Raw genomic sequence first — 21,662 nt, 5'->3', positions numbered from 1 at the left:
GGCCTTTTGTGCTACTTCATGTTCGAGGAGACCTGTCCAGAGAGAGTTACCAAGTACTAGAATTTTGCTCCAGCAACATCTCCATGGCCTTATAAACATAGACCTGGACTCAGATTAGCATGAGAATAGGTTTATTGCCTATGTAAGGGCAAAAGGAGGGTTTGTGGTTCTAAATATTCTGGACCCATGTAATTTACTTTGCCACAGCAGTACGATTTTAGTATCAAAAGACCGATAATGACTAGTACACTAAGCATGAGCATTTTCGCTCAATTCCAGCAGCGTTTTCACCTCGAAATCGCCATTTTCGTCCTGCACTCGTGGCTCCCATTTTATACACGGCAGCCATTTTAAAAGTTGCCCTCACATAGGCTTATAATACAGTCAGATTTGATTCCAAGGACACGTACACCTTGATTGACTTTTCTCTGACCTGGGCAAGCTGGAACCATTGCCTCAGGCCAAACCTGTTTGGTCAGTCCCTCTCCCAGTGGCCGAATCAGATATCATCAAGGCACACCATGCCATAAAACCCTTATTATCGCTCACACACCCTGCCTAATCTTGCTCACACCTGCACCTGCTCTTTTCTTCTTCTTACTTTACGAGGGGGAGGTGCCCGTTTTTATTGGGGGTCCACACTTATCTGATGTAAAATACTAGGCCTTGCCGGGTAATTTATTATGGGTTGGATGACATGAAATATGAGGTTTCATCATGACACTGTTTTTTCCTTTGTAGTGAAAACATGTGAATGACCAACCAAAATGTCAAGAATGTTTGCCTGAAGCTTAAAAAACTGTATATCAGGAAACCTGACTTTGCATTGAAACACAGTCTCCTGAGAACATACAAATCGTGCTGTTGTACTTCTAGGACACTTGTCAATTGGTTGCAGCCAATAAATAAGATCTTTGACTTCACCTAGAAGACTCTGAGTTTCTGTAGTCTGAATCAGGAAAGTACCCGAGGTCTTTGGGTGTACCCTGGCACCGCTGGGTTACCGGATCAGTACCGGTTCTGAAAAACCCAGTACCTCAACAACACCTTACTGCCACTATCCCCACACATTCCCCCCAATGCACCGATACCAATCACAATGCCAAACACTACAACTCCCACAATGCAACACTCCCTACACATCAAAAATTCACAGTCACACAAAAAAAAACAAAGCACATGCCACACCAACTGGATGCTTCGACTGCATTCCAACACATGGCAATGACAGCAATGCTATCCACAATTCCAAACCCTCAATGGAAAAATTGTAATAATGCCACAATATGTCACATGCAAACAATGTCTGCAGTGCTGCAGCTGTCATTGCCATCACTGGGAAGCAAGTTGAGCTACTCCATGCATCAGAAGATGATACAAACAAGTATATCTTCACAATTTAACTCCCTCCCTTTCTATCCACAGGTCCCGCTGCCACTGCGAGCTCTCCCCGGGATGAAGGCACTAGCAGATGTCTGGATAGTGATGACTTGCCTGGCCCCTCGGGGATAACTGGCCAGTCCAATACCACAAACCCCACCCTGGACACACCAGAGTCCCTCACCCATGTTGCTACTACAGCAGCAGCAACCCTGCATTCCCAAACCTGTGTCCCAAGGACAGGTCAATCAACAGTGTGCCCCACATTACAGGGACCAGAGTCAAGACCACACACCCAAGACAATGAAGGTCCTGGTGCAAGTGGTAGTGGGCACACCTTGCCAGGGGCACAGGCACAGTGGGGGTAAGGGTGGTGGGAGGGCACCTGTGCGCCAAAGGATGGGGCAACCAATACAAATATCTGGCCAGAGGCCATCTCACAAGTCCTGGGACAATATGGACAAGACCCTCACTACTGTGCAGGAGACTCAGAAGCTGCAGAGGGAATACCACCAGGAAGCCATGCAGCAGTGACAGACCCTCAATGCCACCATGGCCTCCATTGAAGGGGTAATGCAGGAACTGGCGACAGTAGCTATAATCCATCTAGTGGAATAGAGGCCCTGCCAGAGGGTCTGCAGACCACCAGCACCCCTCTCCCTGTAGCTGAGGGGCCCATACACAAGCGACATTTATCCACATATCCTGCAGGACCTAATGCCAAGACCAAGACCACTGCCAGGAAGTGACCCTCTCCTGAACATTCTCCCTTGTCTACCACTGACACACCCTGTTAACTGTCCACTGTCAAGTCTCCATTTTCCCATGGCCACTTCGAAACTGGACCTAGTCTAGCCACAGCTGGGACAACTACTCTGATGATTTCACCCACCATGACCCCACTCATCACCCATTGCACTTGTGAATTTCAATAAACACCTTTGAGCCCAGGTAATGCCAATGTGTCTTTATTGTACTAAGTTAGAATTTCTGTGAAATAACATGTCATTACTGTCAAACCATTGTCCTGCTAATGTATGTGAGATAGACAAAAGGGGGAGCAATATGCAGCCAGGTTAATGGAAGAGCAGACATACTGGATACATGTGTCAAGAGAGCTACCAGGCAAGGTAGGAACCAAAGTTGCAACTGCAAATAGACCAAGACAAGGACAACTATCACCATAGGTGTCAGTGTAGGACACTCAATGCACATGCTGTACAATGTCTCAACCCTAGTGTTATTATGGCCGGTGTGATCACAAACCATATGCCCATGTCAGAGCAACATTACCTAAACATCCATGCCGAATGGTCCTTCCCTCACAGCTGGCACATCTCATCTAAAGTGATGTTCCACAGTCATTAAGATTTGGGTCACAGATGTTCACATTGTGGACTGCGTGGATGACTAGCTACACTGATGACAACACTATGTTTGCCACCAATATGGCTATTGGCTAGGCAGGACAGGGTATAAGGCACATGGGTAAAATATTGCTTTAGTTATGCAACTGAACATCTGAGTTAACATTGCACTGACATTTGAACAGTGACACCTCCTCTGATGGGCAGAATGCCCCCCCACCCCCCCAGAGGGTGAGCTGTACACTACTCCTCCACTGATGGCATGCACCAGGAGGAGTTATGACATAGGGCAGACAGGTGTACTGGTCACTTTACATAAGACAACACATACCTGTTACTCACGGGAAGTGTTGTTGAATTAACTCTGCTCTGGAGTCAGCTGCATCCTCATTATCTTCATCCTCCTCACTCACGATATCCTCTTCCTCAGCCACAGGTCCAGCAAAAGGATGCGATGCCTCAGGGCCAGATTGTGCAGCATACAGCATGCAATAACGATTTGGCAGACTTTAAGTGGTTTGTACATTAGGGCACCTCCGGAGACATGTAAGCAGCGGAATCTGGCCTTCAGTAGACCAAAGGTTTGTTCGATGACACGCCTCATCCTGCCATGGGCCTCATTGAAACAGTTTTCACAATCTGTTGTGGGATATCTCATAGGTTTCAGCAGCCAGGAAAGGTTGCGGTAACCAGAGTCACCTGTGTGCACAAATGTAGGTGATATCTCAATACAGATGGGGACACAGGGAAGATTGTATAAAGAGATGACATGACATAGACACACACTCTATTGGATACATACCGATCAGCCAGGCTCGGTCTCACTGTAGTTGTGCCATTATTTGTGGTACATTGCTGTTTCACAGAGTGTATGAGTCATGAACAGAACCAGGGATCTTAGCAGTAACCTACGAGATATATTGGACAGCGAGACACACCTCTTGCACATTTATAAAATAATAGTATTTGTGGTTCATGTAGACTTGCTCATTAATCCTGGGTGGTAACAAGGCAATGTGTGTGCCATCTATGGCCCCTATCACATGAGGGACATGTGCCAAGTCATAGAAGGCTGCCTTCACTGTGGTCAAATCCACACGTTGGGGGAACCTGATGTAGGAGGGAAGATGTATTAGAAAAGCACACAGTACATCCTTCAACACATTGCTGAACATCATCTGTGACAACCCTGCTGCTAAGCCAACTGTCATCTGAAAGGACCCTGAGGTAAGGTAGTCAACTACTGACAACACCTGCACCAAGCGAGGAATGACATAGAGTTGAGGCATAGGCTCCAACTGGCTACACAGCTCCATGATGATCTGACGGTTCAGATGATACGTCTGAATGATGTGCCTCTCTTCCAGGGTAGCTAGGTCAAGTAGGGGCCAGTACACAGGAGAGTGTCTCATCCTTATTATTGCACCATATCTGGGAATAGGAGAGAGGAGGAGTCATAACTTTATGTATGCAATGTGTTGACATTGTAATACTAGGCACTAGTCAGTATATACCATCGATGATGCGCGTAAAATTCATCTACAATTCACTGTTTTGAATGCAAAATGGCAGCTGCCTGTCCTGCATGCACAGGTAGTTGGAAGTGACCTCATTCCACCAGCGTTAAATGTCATGGCGGTCTAAACTGCTGTGCAACTCATCATTGGATAACATTATTGTCTATGGGAGACTAAAGCCAATTGTAATCACCGCCAGCGGTGACGGTCATGTACGCGGCAGCCGTGACCGACATTTACTGTAGCATAGCTCACTCGTGCAAGCAAGACCTCCACTTCGTGTGCTGCTGTGTTCTGACTCCAGAAGCCAAGATGCCAGGAGATAGGGCCCCAGCCTTCACACAGGAAGAGCTGGAGAAGCTTGTGGACGGAGTCCTACCCCTGTATGGACAGTTGTATGGGGCACCAGAGCAGAAGGCGAGTCACATGTCACTGTTCTGTCTGATTGTGATGTGTGTGAGGATGGAAGGCGTTGGGAGGAGGCAGACAGAGTCAATACACGGAGATGGGTGAGGAGTTTGAGTGATAGTGGAGTGATGACACGTGAGTGTGGTAATGAAATGTGTCTGATGTGTGATGTTCACTGCTGACCCTGTAATGCCACTCCAGATGACATTCCCCTTCTGTCTGTGTCCCCCATGCAGGTCAGTCCCCATCAAAAGAAGGGGATTTGGTGTGCCATCGCCAAGAAAGTGCAGACTCTGGGGGTCCACAACTGGCGGAGCACCCACTGCAGAAAGCAGTGGGAGGAGCTGAGACACTGGGCCCGGAAGACCATGGAGGCCCAGCTGGGGATGTCCTCCTAACAAAGGAGGGCTGTCAGTCAGACCCTGACCCCCTAATGGCCCACATTTTGGCAGTGGCCTACCCTGAGGTGGATGGGAGTTTGAGGGCAACACAGCAGCAACAAGGGCCAAAGTACACACTGACACCTTGATAATGTTATGCCTGTATGGCTGTGAGTTAACTACTATTGGAAATATGTAGCGCAGGTCATTGTTAGTTGTACCCGACTATGGGTACCAGCCACCCTAGCAGGATTGGTTCAGAGATGTGTGCCCATACTATGCAGACAGTGACTAATGAGGGCATTTACTTCCAATTTTGGATTTGTGAGTTCACCCTCAACAAGGTTTAGGTGTCCAGCTCCTACCATCAGCATCGGTACAAGTGAGGTGTCAGGGCATTGCCATCAGTATCAGTCTACCACTGTGACAGAGATAATTAGTGAGTCCTCAATCAGCTGCCATGTACTGTATGTGTTGATAGGCACAGTGGGCCCAGATCTCATAGCGCTCTTTGTTAATGGATTAGAGAGCATGTTACCTACCCATGCAAGATTCTATTGATTGAGGAGTACAGGAAATGTCTCCACACACAACCATGAGAATGTGCCAGGCACTGGACAAGTGTGACTAGGATGACCCTCATCAAGTACATGAGTGCTACTGTTCCGCCATCCTTCAGCACTGCTGTCGTTTCCCCTATGGTGTCCTAGTGTTGTAGCATATATATGTTATGTTATGTTATGTTATGTTATGTTATAATGGTTTATATAGCGCCTAAACTGCCCAGAGGCCTCGTAGCGCTTATACTGCCATGACGGAAATGTACTGTTTATGTTCATACAGGAGTTTAAATTTTAAATAGCCAAGTCTTCAGGTCCTTCCTGAGAGACATCTCTTGTGGATTTGATCTTATCTTGAGAGGGAGGTTATTCCAGAGTAAAGCACCTTGATATGCTAGTGATCTTCCTCCCCATCTTGCTTTCCTCGCTGTTGGTACTATGGCCAGGTTAGCTGAGGAGGATCTGAGTGGCCTGGCTGGAATGTAGGCCTGTGCCAATGTTTTAAGCATTTCAGGACCATTGTCAAATATATATGTGAGAGCATGTCCTGCCATGGCATTGCAGCAGATGATGATGTTGTTACTCTGTGTGTATGTAGGGTTGGCAGTGACCAATCGCACCCTTTCTTTCTCTCCCAACCTCCTTCCCTCTCCACCTCTGTCTATGGGTGCATTAGCATCATCTGGCAAAGGAAAAGGGGCACCGGCGAGTGGGGTAGCTGCAGCCCACAGGACCTACGAGGCTTACACCAGCAGAGCTGAGGGGACCGGTGGGATGGAGGGTGAGGGGAGTGCCACGGGGAGACAGGAACATCAACTACATCTATGGATTCCTCCTCCGATGGACGCTCCTTGGTGGTGGCGGACCCATCTGGGACCATCCCAGCACCATCCCTGTCTGCCACCCCTCTTACCAGTACCACCCTAAATGTAGCTCCCCACCCAGTTGCCCGTGCCGGCTCAGCCAGGAAGGTGGGCATCTCCTTTGCCACAGGCACCTCTGCCCATGCTTCATTCAGCCCTGCTGCCCTCAATGAGGAGGGCATTGACTTCCTGAGATCTATCTCTGTGGGGAAGTCAACCATTGTGAATGCCTTCCCAGGACTGGTATCACAGATGGAGCAGTCGAATGTCTACCTGGAAGGCATTCACAATGCCCTGCCTGCACTGCAGAGATTGTTTCAGGCTCTGGTCTCCTCATTGACAGCAGCTAGTGTTCCTTCTTCTTCCGTCCCACCTCCAACTGCCTGTTCCCAATCCCACAGCCCACACACCTCACCCATCCAAGGCACGCCTTCATACCAACATGCATCCACATCAACAGACTTGCAAGATTGCAAGGACAAACACAAGCACCTCTGCTATTCACGTACTCAAAAGACACATATAGACACAACAACATCCACTCTCTACACGAACTCCCCCACCACCTTGCAGACACTACACTGCTCATACCTGCAGTCACTGCATCATTACTCCCAGATCCTGCCACATGTGCCCACACTCCCACCATCACCACAATAGCAGACCCCATGTATGCACCCCATACACCACATGTGTACTCAGCACAACTGTCAAAACCCTAAACGCAGCACATCTACCCTATCTGCACAACATATATTCACATATCCCGACTGCCATCTCCCTGTATCTCCGCCCCCTCTTCCCACTATACCTAAATGTTGATGCTCACACACCCAATAGTCCCTCAAGTGTGTGCTAGGCGGGTGTACTTACAGTTGGTGTCTGCGCTGCCTTCGCTGGTTCTGGAGTAGTATGGCCAGCAGGAGCATTGGGAAGACTTCCAGTTTGGGTTCCATGGCAACTGTGGACGTGCCTGTGTTCCTGGAGGTGAGTGTCCCCTTTTATGTTTGTTTCTGCCAGACTTTTAGTGGCTGTGGCAGATATTCTGGAGGTGTGCAACCTTGTAATATGGTTGTGGTAAAATGCTCCCCGACAGCCAGGAGATGGCTACCGCCGGTCACAGCAGCCCACCCGCACTGCCAGTACTGCTGGTGACTTGACTGTGTTCCAGTTGGAACACCGCCATGGTCATAATGTGGCGGTCTGCTCCACCGGGCCCGCGGTTGTGGGGCTGCCACCTCCCTCCACCACAGTGGTATTCAGACCACCAAGCTCATTATGAGGGCCTAAGTGTCCAAATTCCTCTAGTTCTGTGAACAGAATAAAAAATTCTGCCCAGATTTACTTACTGGATTTTCATCATTTGGCATCATTTTATTGAATGATAGATTCTATTTTTCTCAAAATGGTTTGGGATTTTTCTATGTAGCATTTTCACTTGATGTTTGTTTGAGCATTGAAAAAATGGTTTATGCATGGCTTCTCAGTTAAGTCTAGCTGCTTTGTGCCAAGGTACCTGACATTTAAACACAGGTTTACTTACTGGCTTACGAAGTTGACTCTGACAAGGGTTGTGATTACTATTTGAGTTGGGTTCTCATACCTTCCACTAATACTCCAGTTTCCTACAAGCATGCTTTACACTTCGCTAGAAATACAGCAGCACTTGTTCATATTTATAAATAGGTAATAGAATATAACATAATAGCATACCAAAACAATGTAACAGCAAAATGAATGCCTTAACTGCTGGGCCTACCTAGTACTGAGCCCATTTTTTGCTATCTGAGGCAGTTTGCACTTATGGCTGCATCATTTTCTTTTCACATAAGGTATTCATGCTGAATTTGCATCCTTTTTCCCAAAATCCTGGGGATTCTAAAACTACCCAGCATTTGAGGGTTGTCCTGGAGGGGACTGAGAAAATATGTAAAATATAGCTATATTTTTAGATTTTTTTGAAAAATAGGACCAAAAAGCTCTGAAGAAAAGTGTCTGTTTTATCTTAAAAAGGGCATCAATTAACTGTTTGCTGTGCTAAGGTTATCATCTACCCAGCTTTCAGGAATATGCAGAGATGAATAAAAGCCTATTTTGTACAACTTTATGGCATTTTTCAAAGCAGAAGCCCAGTTTCCCTTTTTTGTGTGCTCTCAACCTACTTCCAGTTTGTTGTAGAAAACTGTGTGAACCCCATGTCTGATCCAAGAAAGCCATAGATTTTTGCAAAGTGGACATAATTCCAATTTCAACAAGGGGTCATATGTGTAGAACCCTCAAGGCTTTCCCAGAGAAACTAACTCCTAAAATGAGTAGGAAAACACCCAGAGCAACTCAACGGGAGCACATAGAGACTCCCAGGATGGGAAGCAGAGCCCAATTAACAGGGTTCAGTCCAGGTCCAGTTGCCAATGGCCAGCTGACAGAAATCCACTTGTAGTTTGTTGCATCCCTGTAGCTTAAACTGGAGGTTAGCTTTATTACCCTTGGAATCAACGTCTTTGTCCTCAGTAAAAGAGGGAGGGCAGGGTTAGATCTCCAGGGCTTAGGTTGCAGACCAAAAGTTCAGCCCTCTCCTGATCTTCCCCAAGTCCAGGGGTGTTCTGAAGTGGGTGCCTGGAGTTGCCACATTTATGCCCGGCACAAGCCAGTGGGTGGGAATGACTATGGAGCACATTTTGACCAATGGGGTAAACATTGCTTGGCCAACCAAGATGGTAGAGGTCTTCGGCCACAATAAACATGGGCTCTGATGACTGGGATGTGTGCGAAGGGTGTACTATGTCATTACTAGTGTCTTCTCAAGTCTTTCAATAAAATCCGGCCTGGAAAAGTCACAGTGCTCCTAATAACCCATGAGACTGAAGTCTGGTAGAACCAGATTGTGGATACACAAGAATTGTTTTGGCATGCTGTTCTTGCACATTAACTGTGTGCCAACTGATTAATGTAAAACCCCAAACTCATGTCTAGCAGAATTAGATATTCAAAGATTTACTCGAGTATGCAAAAAGTGCTGGATGGAAAGCTTGAATTAAACTCAGCCACTGGTAATTACTGAGGGCCGCATCCCAGTACTTTGTTATTTTGCACACAATGCCACCTGAGTTTGGACCCTGCCATATTCAATGCAGTCTTTATGCTGCTCTCATCGGAACAGTAAAGTCTGAATTGCCACACAAGGGGCTCCCAGCACTAGAACAGAAGCAAACTAAGGCTGGTTTTCCCCAGATTAGGTCTCCTAAAACAAGTATAGCTTAATTTCAGAGACATGCTGTGCATGGGTCCAGCCTGAACTGCCAAGCTAGGCCCTCCATCAACCAGAACACAGGCAAACCAGCTGGGTATAGTTTGGTTCAAGTGACACAGTGTGCACAGAAATCACGTTTGGGCATATGCGTCCCACTTAGGGAGACATAATAAAGTATACAAAAAGCAGGGCCAGATTGGGAACCCAAAGCGGCACTGACAACCTTTGCAGACCAGCCCCCATAGGGTGCATAGCAAGCAAGCTTGACCAGCTCATCATTCCATAGCACCTCTCTACCATGTGTTTCACTTGTATTGTAGCACCTCTCTTACCAGTGTGGGGTGTTGGAGCACTTTACATCACACACACATACATAGACAATGAATCATACATGTGTAAATCAGTGCATAGAAAATTTTGACAAACAGGACTGCAAGGTGTAGGATTCACAGATCATTCATACTTGTAGACATTATATAAGAGTGCTTGGTCTGGGGAAGCATGAACCTGTGATTCAGAACATAACACATTAGTTAGGACTGACTTTACTAATAACTTATTTCTACCCAAACAAACCCTTTTTAGAAAAACTAGGATAAGCAAAGACTGGGAAAACACATAACTTTCGAACCTGTACCATGCAGTTTTTATGCAAATCTTTGATGGTAGTTCTTAGCTCACTGTGCTAGATTATGATTGTAACCTATGAAATGCACAGTAACAAAAGGAGGTCTGTGACAAAAGCAGTAACCCACAGAGCTATGCACATAAAACAGAGGTTATGCAGCAGGCATATTAATGTTCTGTGCTACCTTAGATGAGTCAGAACTGTTGCTGGATAAAACTGATCTCTTTCCAGCAGGAACGCTAATCACCAGAGTTATCTTGCCACTTTTATTTCTGCCTGAAAACTTTTGGGTATACAAATAACTCTGAAGTGCTTTTAAAGCTGCTGCACTGTTACAAAAGCAGACCCTCAGTAACAAAAGTGACCCCCACCCTTCCTGCCTCCCAGGCAAAACACCTATGCCCAGTATGGCCAGTCCAGCCCTGACAAAAAGTGATCAGTGGAATGCTTGAATTAATCTCAACAGCTGGTAATTACTCGGGCCACATCGCAGTCCATCACGTTTTTGCATACCATGCCACCTCATTTGGGATGCAGTCATATATAAATCAGTCTCTACCCTGCGGGAACAGCCCAGCCAGAACTGTCAGGCCAGGTCCTATGTGAACCAGAATACAAGCAACCCAGGACAAGTTTCACCCTGGTTAGGGCCCATCAGCCAGGTATATCATGGGCCAGTGATACAGCATTCACAGCACCCAAGCAGGATTTGACACTGTAATGTCCAAAAGAGGCCCACTGGGTTTGGAGCCTGCCTTGCTGGGGGAACAAAGTAAGGGACCTGCCATGTGTCAGGTAACATTTGCCTGTGACAGCTGAGGCCACTTTGAAGTGCACCCCAAGTGTTATATGTAAAACACCAGAAGGATGCTTATAGTCCCCTGTCTGCATTTTCTGCCAGGTTCAGATGAGTCTTTTATGCCTATTTACGTCAGCTTATTTCTTGCTTCTGGGAGTCATTTTCACAAATTCACACCTATTTAAATGCTAATCACTGTCTGGGAGACATGGGAGAGCAAATGTAAATGGGCATTCAGGAGCTTTAGGCAGTGAAATTTAAATATCTAAAAGCACATTTTATTAATATTTATAAAATATCCAACTGATTCCTTCAAATAGAATTTTAAATATATGTTAAAAATATTTATTTAATTATTTTGTATCTGTTTTAACTGAAACCAGCATTATAAAAATAATAATGTAACCCAGTGTTTTCCTGTGAAACAGCCAGCCATGCTAGAGTGAAGCTAGCTTTTGGGTTTTTCACTGTAAGGATATGTTTAAGAATACATTTCTTCATTTCTACTTTTAAGTGCCATGCACTCTGATTTATGCATATTAAGATCTACATATATCTTATAAATATAAATATATAAAAGGAATGTTTTGACCTGTCAAAAGGGGTGTCTGTGACAGGTTTAAGTTGTAGTTTAACACTGCAGCAGACAGGGGGGCGTGGCCACGAAGCCAAAGATGGCGCACGCTTGATCCGTCTGCTCCGGAGGGGCCTAAACTTCTCCTGTTATTCTGGGCCTCCCCCCGGGGCAAATTGATGGGGAGTGAGTGCGGGGACCCGTGTGGGCGACCCGAGCACCGGTGGAGCCCAGAGTGAGCCTGGCGGAGCCCGTCGGAGGCGGCCGGCGAGCCCCTCGGCCTTGGGCCTGTCGCCGCGTTAATGTCGGGAGCCGGACTGAGCGAGTGAGCGGATACGCGGCTGGGCGTGGGACCGCGCGCCGTTTGAGGGGGAGCCAGCCGACCGCGGCTGGGGAGACGGGGCGGCCCCCCTCCTGCCTGGGGGTTGCTGCAGGGCTGCTCGTGGAAGGCCTTGTGTTCCCGAGACCGCGGAGGACGGTGTGACGGCGACCGGGGGTGCGTGCGGGCCCTCCGGCCCCACCCTCGCAAGTAAGGGGAAACGACCGGAGCCCCTGGCGGGGGGCCCGGCTGCCGGGAGCCTTGCTGTGGCGCCGACCCTGCGTGCGGCACGCTGTGTCTGGCGGAGGGGGCCTCTGGTGTAGCGGACACCCACTTTGAGCACCGGCACACTCCTGCGAAACGGGCCTGCCTGACCGGACCGGTCCGGCCCCTGAAGTGGCGACTACTGTGATCAAACTGGTGTGGTGCCTCGTGTCCTGGTGCAACGCGCCCCGAGTCCACGGAGATCCTGAGCGAGAAAGCACGGGTCTCTGGTGCTGATGGGATTCTACCTGGCGGCCCCTGCGGGCCTTGAACTGCGCTTGAGACGGAAGTCCTAGATGGGGGATCCCCTGAGCTAACGCACTGTGGTCGGATTCGCCACTGGAGGGGGACGATCTCCTACGTAATCGATGTCCCCTAAGAACCGCCACAGGGCTAAAGTCATGGACGGCACAGCGACCCCCGGGCGCTGGGGGGGACGTGCGGGGTCCATTGCAGGTCGATGTACAGGACACCCTGGACAAAATATTGGGTGCGATAGAAGACACTAGGTTAACACTGCAACACGACATCAATCAGGTCGCGGTTGAACTGGGCCTCTTGAGGGCTGACCATCACAAATTATCGGACAGAGTCAAAGAGACAGAAACCACACTGGCCGACATCGCACCAAAACAAAAAGACCTGCAGGCCGAAATGTCGCATCTCAGAGATAGAGTGATGCGACTAGAGCGAAGAGCTGAGGATGCAGAGGGGAGAAGCCGGCGGAATAACGTGCGAGTGGTGGGCCTCCCGGAGGGGGCAGAAGGATCAAATATGGTAGAATTCCTGGAAAAATGGTTGAGCACAGTGGTGGCACCGGGCCGGCTGACTTCATTCTACACTCTGGAAAGAGCGCACCGCGTGCCTGCGAGGCCCCTGGCGCCGGGCAGGCCCCCCCGAGTGGTGATCGCAAGATTACTACACTATAGAGACAGGGACATCTTGCTACAAAGGGCGCGAGAAGAGGGCCCATTTAAGGTAGCAAATGGCGAAGTCACGCTGTTCCCGGACTTTACAGTAGAGGTACAGAGTAAGCGTGCCTCATACATGGCAGTCAAAAGGGCCCTAAGGGACGAAGGTATACAATATTCGTTGCTGTACCCGGCTAAGCTGAAAGTAATGCTTGACGGTAAAACAACATTTCTTCAATCCCCGGAGGAGGCATGGGAATGGCTGGAAACTCATGGGACCCAGACAGAGCGGCTCGGGAGGGGGGGCCCGACCGGGGGTGGACCGCGCCGGCCCCCCAGGGAAAGACGGACCCGAAGTCGCCCACGCTTGGCACCATCCCGGAACCAAAAAGAAAGTGGCAGAAGAGCAGCACTGGAGGCAGCGGCCCGTGTGAACGGAGAGGGGACCCCCCGGGAGGACTCTGGCGGTGAATCTGACGAGACTGTGATGTCATCGGCGGGGGGCTCGAGCAGCTCGGTGCAGGCCCCGGTAGTGACCCCACAAACTGCAGATGACCTCTGAGGCCCAGAGGCTTACCGGATACCCCGGGGCGGGCGCAAATGGTGCACTAATGGCCCCTCCGTGCAGGGCCACCCCCCTACTGGAATCTCGCCTGTACAGGTGGACTGGCGAGAACCGCAACTAAAAGATGAAACATGCTGCACTGTTGCACGGGTGTTTTTTCTGTTTTTGGGCAGCCTACTGTTTGAGAGGTGCCCTGGGGAGTGGGAGTTGGGATAAGCAGTTACTAGTTAGGATGGCAAGGGGTGGTGAATGGTTGCGTAACAACAGTGCTTCACTAAGGATCAGGGGACAGCAGATGGTAAAAGTACCAAAGAGTAGCCAATATAAATTAAAAAATCACCAACATGGCAGAATACAATTTCTTAACGTGGAACGTTAGAGGGATGGGGTCACCGGCCAAGCGACACAAAATACTGGCTTATTTAAAAAGGAGGAACATACAGGTAGCAATGCTACAGGAGACCCACCTGGCGGCTGGTGAACCTGAGAGATTGAGACGTAGGTGGAGGGGGCGGGTGTTCGCAACAGAGTACTCAGCGTACGCAAGGGGAGTAATGATCTGGATCCGTGCATGGGTTCCCCTAGAGATAGAAGCTTCCAACATAGATCGTGAGGGGAGGTTCGTGGTTCTGGAGGGACAGCTATGCGGCACACCGATTGTCCTGTGCTGCGTGTATGCCCCAAATCAGGACCAGATCCCCTTTTTGACGAGATTATCGAGCCACCTCTCCCGCCAGAGGAGAGGAGAGCTTTTGGTTGGAGGGGACTTCAATAGTATATTAGATGTAGACTTGGATAGATCCTCCCCCCCACTACAGGGTGCAATGTCAAGTAAGATAGCTGGGAAACTTAGTGAATGGATGAGCTACTGGGGGCTAGTGGATATATGGCGGGAACAACACTTACACGACAGGGATTACTCATATTATTCGGGCCTTCACCGACTCCACACCAGAATCGACAGGGTGGCGTGTACGGCAGACCTTGCACGTGGGATGGTTCACTCAGAATATCTGGGCCGTACACTGTCTGACCACAGCCCCCTATTGGTAACATGGAGGGCAGCAGGGATTAGGCCCCCCATTCCGACCTGGAGATTGTCCCCTACAGCACTTGAGGACCCAGCATATAGAGACGCCCTGAGACAGCATCTGACTGACCATATTCAATTTAACAGTGGATCCACCACCTCTAGATCTACGGAATGGGAGGCCCTCAAGGTGGTGACAAGGGGTTTTTGTCTTGGACAATCGGCCGGAGTGAGACGCACACTTGAAAGGGAGCTGACTACGCTAGAGAAGATAATACATGAGGGAGAACTTACTCAGGGGACTGGCACACTAGTAAATGAGAAATATACAGTACTCAGGCAAAGAGAGACCATTCCCAGATCGAAGAACAACTTAGATGCCACAGCACACAAAAATACTTTGCCTCCCTACAATCTGAAGAGGGTAGGTCTGGGAAAATGTTAGCCTGGTTGGTGAAGCCGGGTGGAGATGCTGAGCCCATCACAAATGTGCTGGATAAGGAAGGGTCATGCAGAAGTAGACCAGGCCCTGTAAATGATGCATTCAAGGAATATTGCACCTTTTTATATGGAAAACCGGCTGAAATCAGTACGGAGGTCTTTGATAATTACCTACAACATATACCTATAACGAGCCTGATGGCCGGAGACAGGGATAGGCTGGGGGGCCCAGTGACGGTGGCGGAGGTCAGTGAAGCTATAGCTCAATTAGCCTCAGGGAAGACCCCGGGAACAGACGGCCTCCCCATGGACTTTTATAAAAAATTCGAGAAGCAACTGACCCCCCAGTTGGTAGAGATGTATGCAGAATCGCTACAGAATGGGATAATGCCGTGCACCATGAGAGAGGCAATGGTAGTCCCACTCCCTAAGACAAAATCTAGGCAACCCTCGGTGACTGACTTCCGCCCCCTGTCAATGCTAAACAGTGATTTTAAAATACTAAGCAAGATCTTGGCCAACCATTTACTCCCTCTTGTACCAACTCTGGTACATGTAGACCAAAATGGTTTCGTCCCGAATCGCTGCACCTCCTTAAACCTGAGACGTCTCTTTGCGGTCCTGAATATGCCTAGCGACATGAAACCTGCAGCAGGGGGGTTGCTCGCGGTGGATTTTGAGAAGGCATTTGACTCGATCAGATGGGACTACTTGAGAGCAGTGATGCTCCGTATGGGAATGGGTGAAGATTGGGTCAAATGGGTGGACTTGTTGTACACGTCACCGCTAGCAAGAGTGAGAACAGGTAAAACAGTATCCGGAACTTACCCAATTCACAGGGGAACCAGACAAGGTTGCCCATTGTCCCCACTGTTATTCGCCATGGCCATCGAGCCGCTGGCGTCCCAGATGCGGCGGGAGGGCGTGGGTAGAGGAGTGGAATGGGGACACCAAGAACATATCATCTCGCTATATGCTGACGATATACTTGTCTACCTTAGGGACGGAGAGAAGGATCTCCCATGGGTGCTGGGAATGCTGGAGAACTATGGGAACATATCTGGACTTTGCCTCAACCGTAGCAGGACATGCGTGTTCCTTATGGCTCCGGGCGGCGGACGCCCGACAACATGCCCTGGGGATATGATTTGGGCCCCTCGAACCTTTAAGTACTTGGGCATACAGGTGTTTCACGACAGGGCAGACTTGCGCGAGGGTAACCTGGGCAGAGCTCTACGATCTCTGAAGTCCTCGGTGGGGTTCTGGCGATCGCTGAAATTGACGATAATGGCCAGAGTAGCATTGTCCAAAATGGTAATGCTGCCCCGGCTTCTATACTACTTCGCTAACCTGCCCCTTCTGATTCCAACAGCGTGGTTTCGTGAACTAAACACCCTACTCAGGGAACTTATATGGGATGATGGCCGTAGACGCACCTCGCTCCAGATACTATGCAGGCCAACTAACAAGGGGGGTCTAGGAGCACCAGATTTTGAAGCCTACTACCTGGCATCCCAGCTGCAATGGGTTGCCGGGTGGCTCACAGGTAAGGGTCACCTGGAGAGGTACGCCGACCAAGTAGTGGAGGACATAAATCAGTTCATTGCTCGAATGACAAATAGGAAGCTTAATTCCCACATGCACAGCCCGATGCCAAAAGTGGCGTCAGCATGTTGGAAGAGGTGCGTGAAAACGGATGGCACTGTCTTCCCCCGTACTCTCCGGCCCTACCCCTGGCGGTACTTACGATCGAGGCTGGTGAGAGGAACCTGGGAGGCATGAGCCTCGGAACCTGGAGGAGAGCAGGAATAGAAACGGTGGGAGACCTGTTTCAGGAGGGAGTGTTGAGGTCCTTTACTAATCTTGTTGACAGTGGAGTCTCCCCGGGTCAGTTCCTTATGTATCATAAACTGATACATGTGCTGAAAACGCACTGGATCACGGTCAAGGCGGAACCAGCCACCCACAGGGTGCTGCATCTCCTATTGACATCAGGAGATGAGTCCCATCTGATATCTAAATTATACCGAGTTCAAGTTGAGGATGCACTAGATTCCCTGCGGCCACTGAGAGGGAGATGGGGAGGACAGTCGGTAGGGAACCGTCAGATGCGGAATGGAACAGAGCTTTGGCTTACCCCCGGTCCGTCGCTCGCAGCACGCGCCTGAGATATATACAATATAATTACCTCCACAGAACGTACCTCACCCCACATCGGCTAACAGTAATCTATGGGGGAGTTCCTAGGGTGTGCCCCAGATGTAAAAATGTAGACGCAAATTTTGACCACATGGTATGGACCTGTCCAGAGATCCAGCTGGGGTGGGAAGAGGTGATGTCCGACCTATCGAGACTCCTTAATATGAACCTGACTCCGACCCCTGACAGATGTTTGATGGGCTTTGGGAATGGGTTGCCGCGGGGAAGAGTGGAGACCCGATTTCTGAATCTGGCACTGGTATTATATAGGAGACAGATCACAAAGAACTGGAAGGCACAGTTTTGGCCTCCCCGGGTTGGGTGGAGACAAGACGTTACAACATGGGCTAGAGCCGAACTCCAGGTCCTGAAGAGCGAGGAGGGGAGGGGACTGCGTCGCCACCCTATAGCACAGAAATGGGAAGTAGCAATGACAAGCTGGGACAATATTTTGAGAACAGCGGACGCAGACACTCCAACAGGAGTGGAGACTGGATAAACATAGGAAGGGAGGAAATGTTGCCTCGCCCTCTAGGACATGATAAGGGAAGACACGATAAGGCCGAGATTAAACAAAAGGCGGACAACAGGGGACAGAGCCCATGACATTGATTAACAGACAGGCTGGACCCGGTAGATGCCCCACCCACCTGAAACCAGACAAGTCTATGAGTAATGACACCATACATACTGGAAAAGCCAAGAAATGGCATCCCCCTGCATTAGCAGCCTCCACCCACTACTTTGCCATCGTGTTTAAGTTTAAGTTAATTAATGTTTGAAACGAGTTAAAGGTGTTGTATAATAGCTAGAAAAACATGACTCTGCTACACTAGGCCAATTGGGCAACCCATACGAGAAGAAGCGCCACTGATGTTCTACTCTTGCATACGTTTAAAGTATAAAGGTTATCGAATAATTAATGAAGTAGAACATTCAAACAATGTAGACAGTAGTGATATTAACACTGTTATGCACTAACACGAAGCAAACGAGATGGTGCTGTAAACACAATACTGTTTATTGAATGATAAAATGTTAATAAAAAAATATTTTAAAAAAAACACTGCAACAGACAGGCTGCAAATTGTAGGCTTGTATTCATGTTTGCCCTGTAATTGTAGTGGGTTGAATAATAGAGGCTGCAATACACTAGTGACTTTTAACATACAAGCCCTGGGTACACTTTGTACCATACAGTAGGGACTTAAAGGTATATTAAATATGACAATTAGGGTTATGCCATTTTCACCATTTTGAAAGTGGGATCACAGGCACAGTACAACGACTCAAGTCAAGAATTTGGATGTCTACACACAAAAGATGGTCATTTTCTACACACAGCCAAATACCAACATAGGGAAAGGAGAAATGGTCATCTGCTCAGTGTGACACTAAAATTGCCCAACTCCAACTGTTAAAAATACTACCTAATCCTACCCCATAGGTCATAAGCTTACTTGTTGTAGACAATTTGAAATATTTCGAACAAGAACACCATGTACAAATGAAAACAGAATCAATACATTGGCTTCACAAGAACATGGATGGAAATAGAATTGGACTGATAATGCTTCCTGTGTTAACTTTACATCTATCATCCATTAAGAGAAATGTTGACCTGGATAACATAGTTGTTGTAAATCATTAAATCAAAAGTGATCTTAGGTTACTTTTCTAATCCTTTGGTATAAGGTGTCAAAAGTTTCAATGTGATTGTTAACAGTCATCAGTCAAGTGCGTATTCCTCTCTGAACTTTTCACTTTAAATTTGTATTCTACTCTTGATTATCAATAGTAAAATGACTATCTGATTCACCCATATCTGATCTGGCCTCTCTATAGGTTTTAGTGATTCCCATACTATAATATACTTAGTGCTAGTGTTCAACAAGCCCTTTTTCAACAGGCAGTAAGACAGGGGTCTCCAACATTTCTGTAGTGAGGGATACTTCTAATCAGTGAAAATAATTGCAAACTATTGAAGGCTAAGCATCTCACCCATTGTTATTAGGAACCAACATGCCCAGCTTTGTTGATTTTAAGCCTAATGTCCATAGAGGTAGATACTATGGTGTCATCAACATACTCTAGGGAAAGAATGACAGGGCAGCCATGTGTTTCAGTAAGACAGTGTTCATTTGAGTTGTATGAACATGTATTTGTCTGAATGGGATACATGTGCTTGGTTGATTGAGGCCCTGTGCCATATGTACTTATGGCACAGGGTAAACCTTTTAACACATTTGGCACCATTACATGTATAATCCAAATATAAGAAATTTAAAGTGAAGAAAAAAGTTCAGCAAAAATGTTCATAATATGGAACTTATTTTACACTTTGAATTCATAAATATAGCACAGGGTCTACCAGCCACTGGGAGAAAGATCCCCCTGCTGTGTGTAAAAGTGACATTTTAAAATGAGAGAAATTAAACTGGAGAGTTGACTTTATATTTACAAGTATTCCATAAAGCTTAACATTTAAATGTCCTCCCATTTCCAAGTGCCACATTTACAAACAGCAGGCATCTTGCTGCCAGTGGCCTTTAGACACTTTCCAATAGTTATAACAAAATACGGTAATTTGTTTGAATAGGAGGAATTTAAAGTGAAGAAACATGCTTCATAAAAATTAGGATGTAACAGGCTTAGTAGAAAGTTGAGAGAAACATTAAGACATTGTTTCATAGTATTTGAAATTGGGTATCTAGTTGGCAGAGGTATGGACCCTGTCAATGGAGCTGTCCAGTCCTACATTAGGGGAGACGTATATATATTGAAGCAGAAGGTTTGGGCCTGGCAAATGGGTAAGCTTGCCAAATGGACATTGTAGTTTATGGCAATGGCAGTCCTGAGCCATGCGTAAAGGGCCACTGAAATCGGTGGCACAATCAATACAACAGGCTGACTAGTAGCAATTGTCACACGTAGTGCACTTTTCTAGGGACTTATACGTAAATAAAAATATGCCAATTGTGGATACGCCAATGTTACTATGTTTTAGGGAAGGAGCACATGCACTTTAGCAATGGCTAGCAGTGGTGAAGTGGCCAGAGTCCGAGAGTCAGAAGGAAAAATGTCAGGGGGAAATCAAACCAAGGAGGCCAGGTCTAACACATACCCTCCCCCAGCTGAAAGTAGGGCGAGCTAACTAACCCCTTGGGAGTTCTCTCCACCAAGGTGGAAAAACCTGGAGAGACCATCAGCATTGGGGTGGTCTGTTCCAGTAAGGTGTTTCACCATAAAGTCTATTCCCTGTAGGGAGATGGACCCCCTCAAAAGATTGTGATTCTCACCCCTCATTTGCATTAACCATCTGAGGGGCCTGTAGTCTGTCTGAAGCCTGAAGTAAGTGGCAAACAAGTATGGCCTTAGCTTCTTCAGCACCCAGGCCACAGCAAAGGCTTCCCTTTCTATTGCACTCCACCTCCATCCCAAGGAAGTAGTCTCCTACTGATAAAGGGCATAGGTTGATCCAGGCCTACTTTATTTGGCTGTGAGAGCACAGTCCCCAAACCAGGCTCTGAGGTATCTGTCTGGACAATAAATTATTGGGAGAAGTCAGGGGCCTTGAGCACGGGTTCTCTATATAATCTTTGGATTTCATGTGAATTGTAACCCAGGAATGCACAATGTTCTTCCTTCAATGTGTGTTTTTTTATTACATTTTATCAAAATGTGCTAAGAATCATCTCATTGCACAGTGACTTCTTGTCATCACCTGAGGAAGAACAATGACTCATTCCCCTGCTCCCAGCACCTGAGGGAGAATGATGACTTATTCCCCCCACTCCCCATGCCCAGCCATGTGAGAGGCTTCCTATTAAAACCACACCTGTGGTGCCTCTCATCGCTTGGCTTCAAGATCCTTACCTGTGTAGTTTAAGCTCACAATCGGTCTGCAGTCTTCTGAATACACTCCTGTTTCCTGATTCCTGGTAGCCTTCCTTTGGACCAGGTCCTCCTGCAGCAGAATTCCTGCAAAATAAAAAGTGAAAGAGAGAAATCATGTTACAGTAAGAATATTACAGTGCCCGGTGCCCCTGGCATTTAAAGGTTAGTGATAATTACATTACTGAGAAAACCAAGTGAATGCTGGCTAGACCCAACACGAGTTGTCTCATTTCATTAAAAAAAGTCTCAGCAGAGATACAAACTTAAAAGGTTGGTTAGTTCTGTCGGAGCAGTTCTAAAAAGATCAACA

Source organism: Pleurodeles waltl, chromosome 3_1, assembly GCF_031143425.1.
Source record: "Pleurodeles waltl isolate 20211129_DDA chromosome 3_1, aPleWal1.hap1.20221129, whole genome shotgun sequence".
Classification (NCBI taxonomy): domain Eukaryota; kingdom Metazoa; phylum Chordata; class Amphibia; order Caudata; family Salamandridae; genus Pleurodeles; species Pleurodeles waltl.
Note: the sequence above shows the minus strand (reverse complement) of the source record.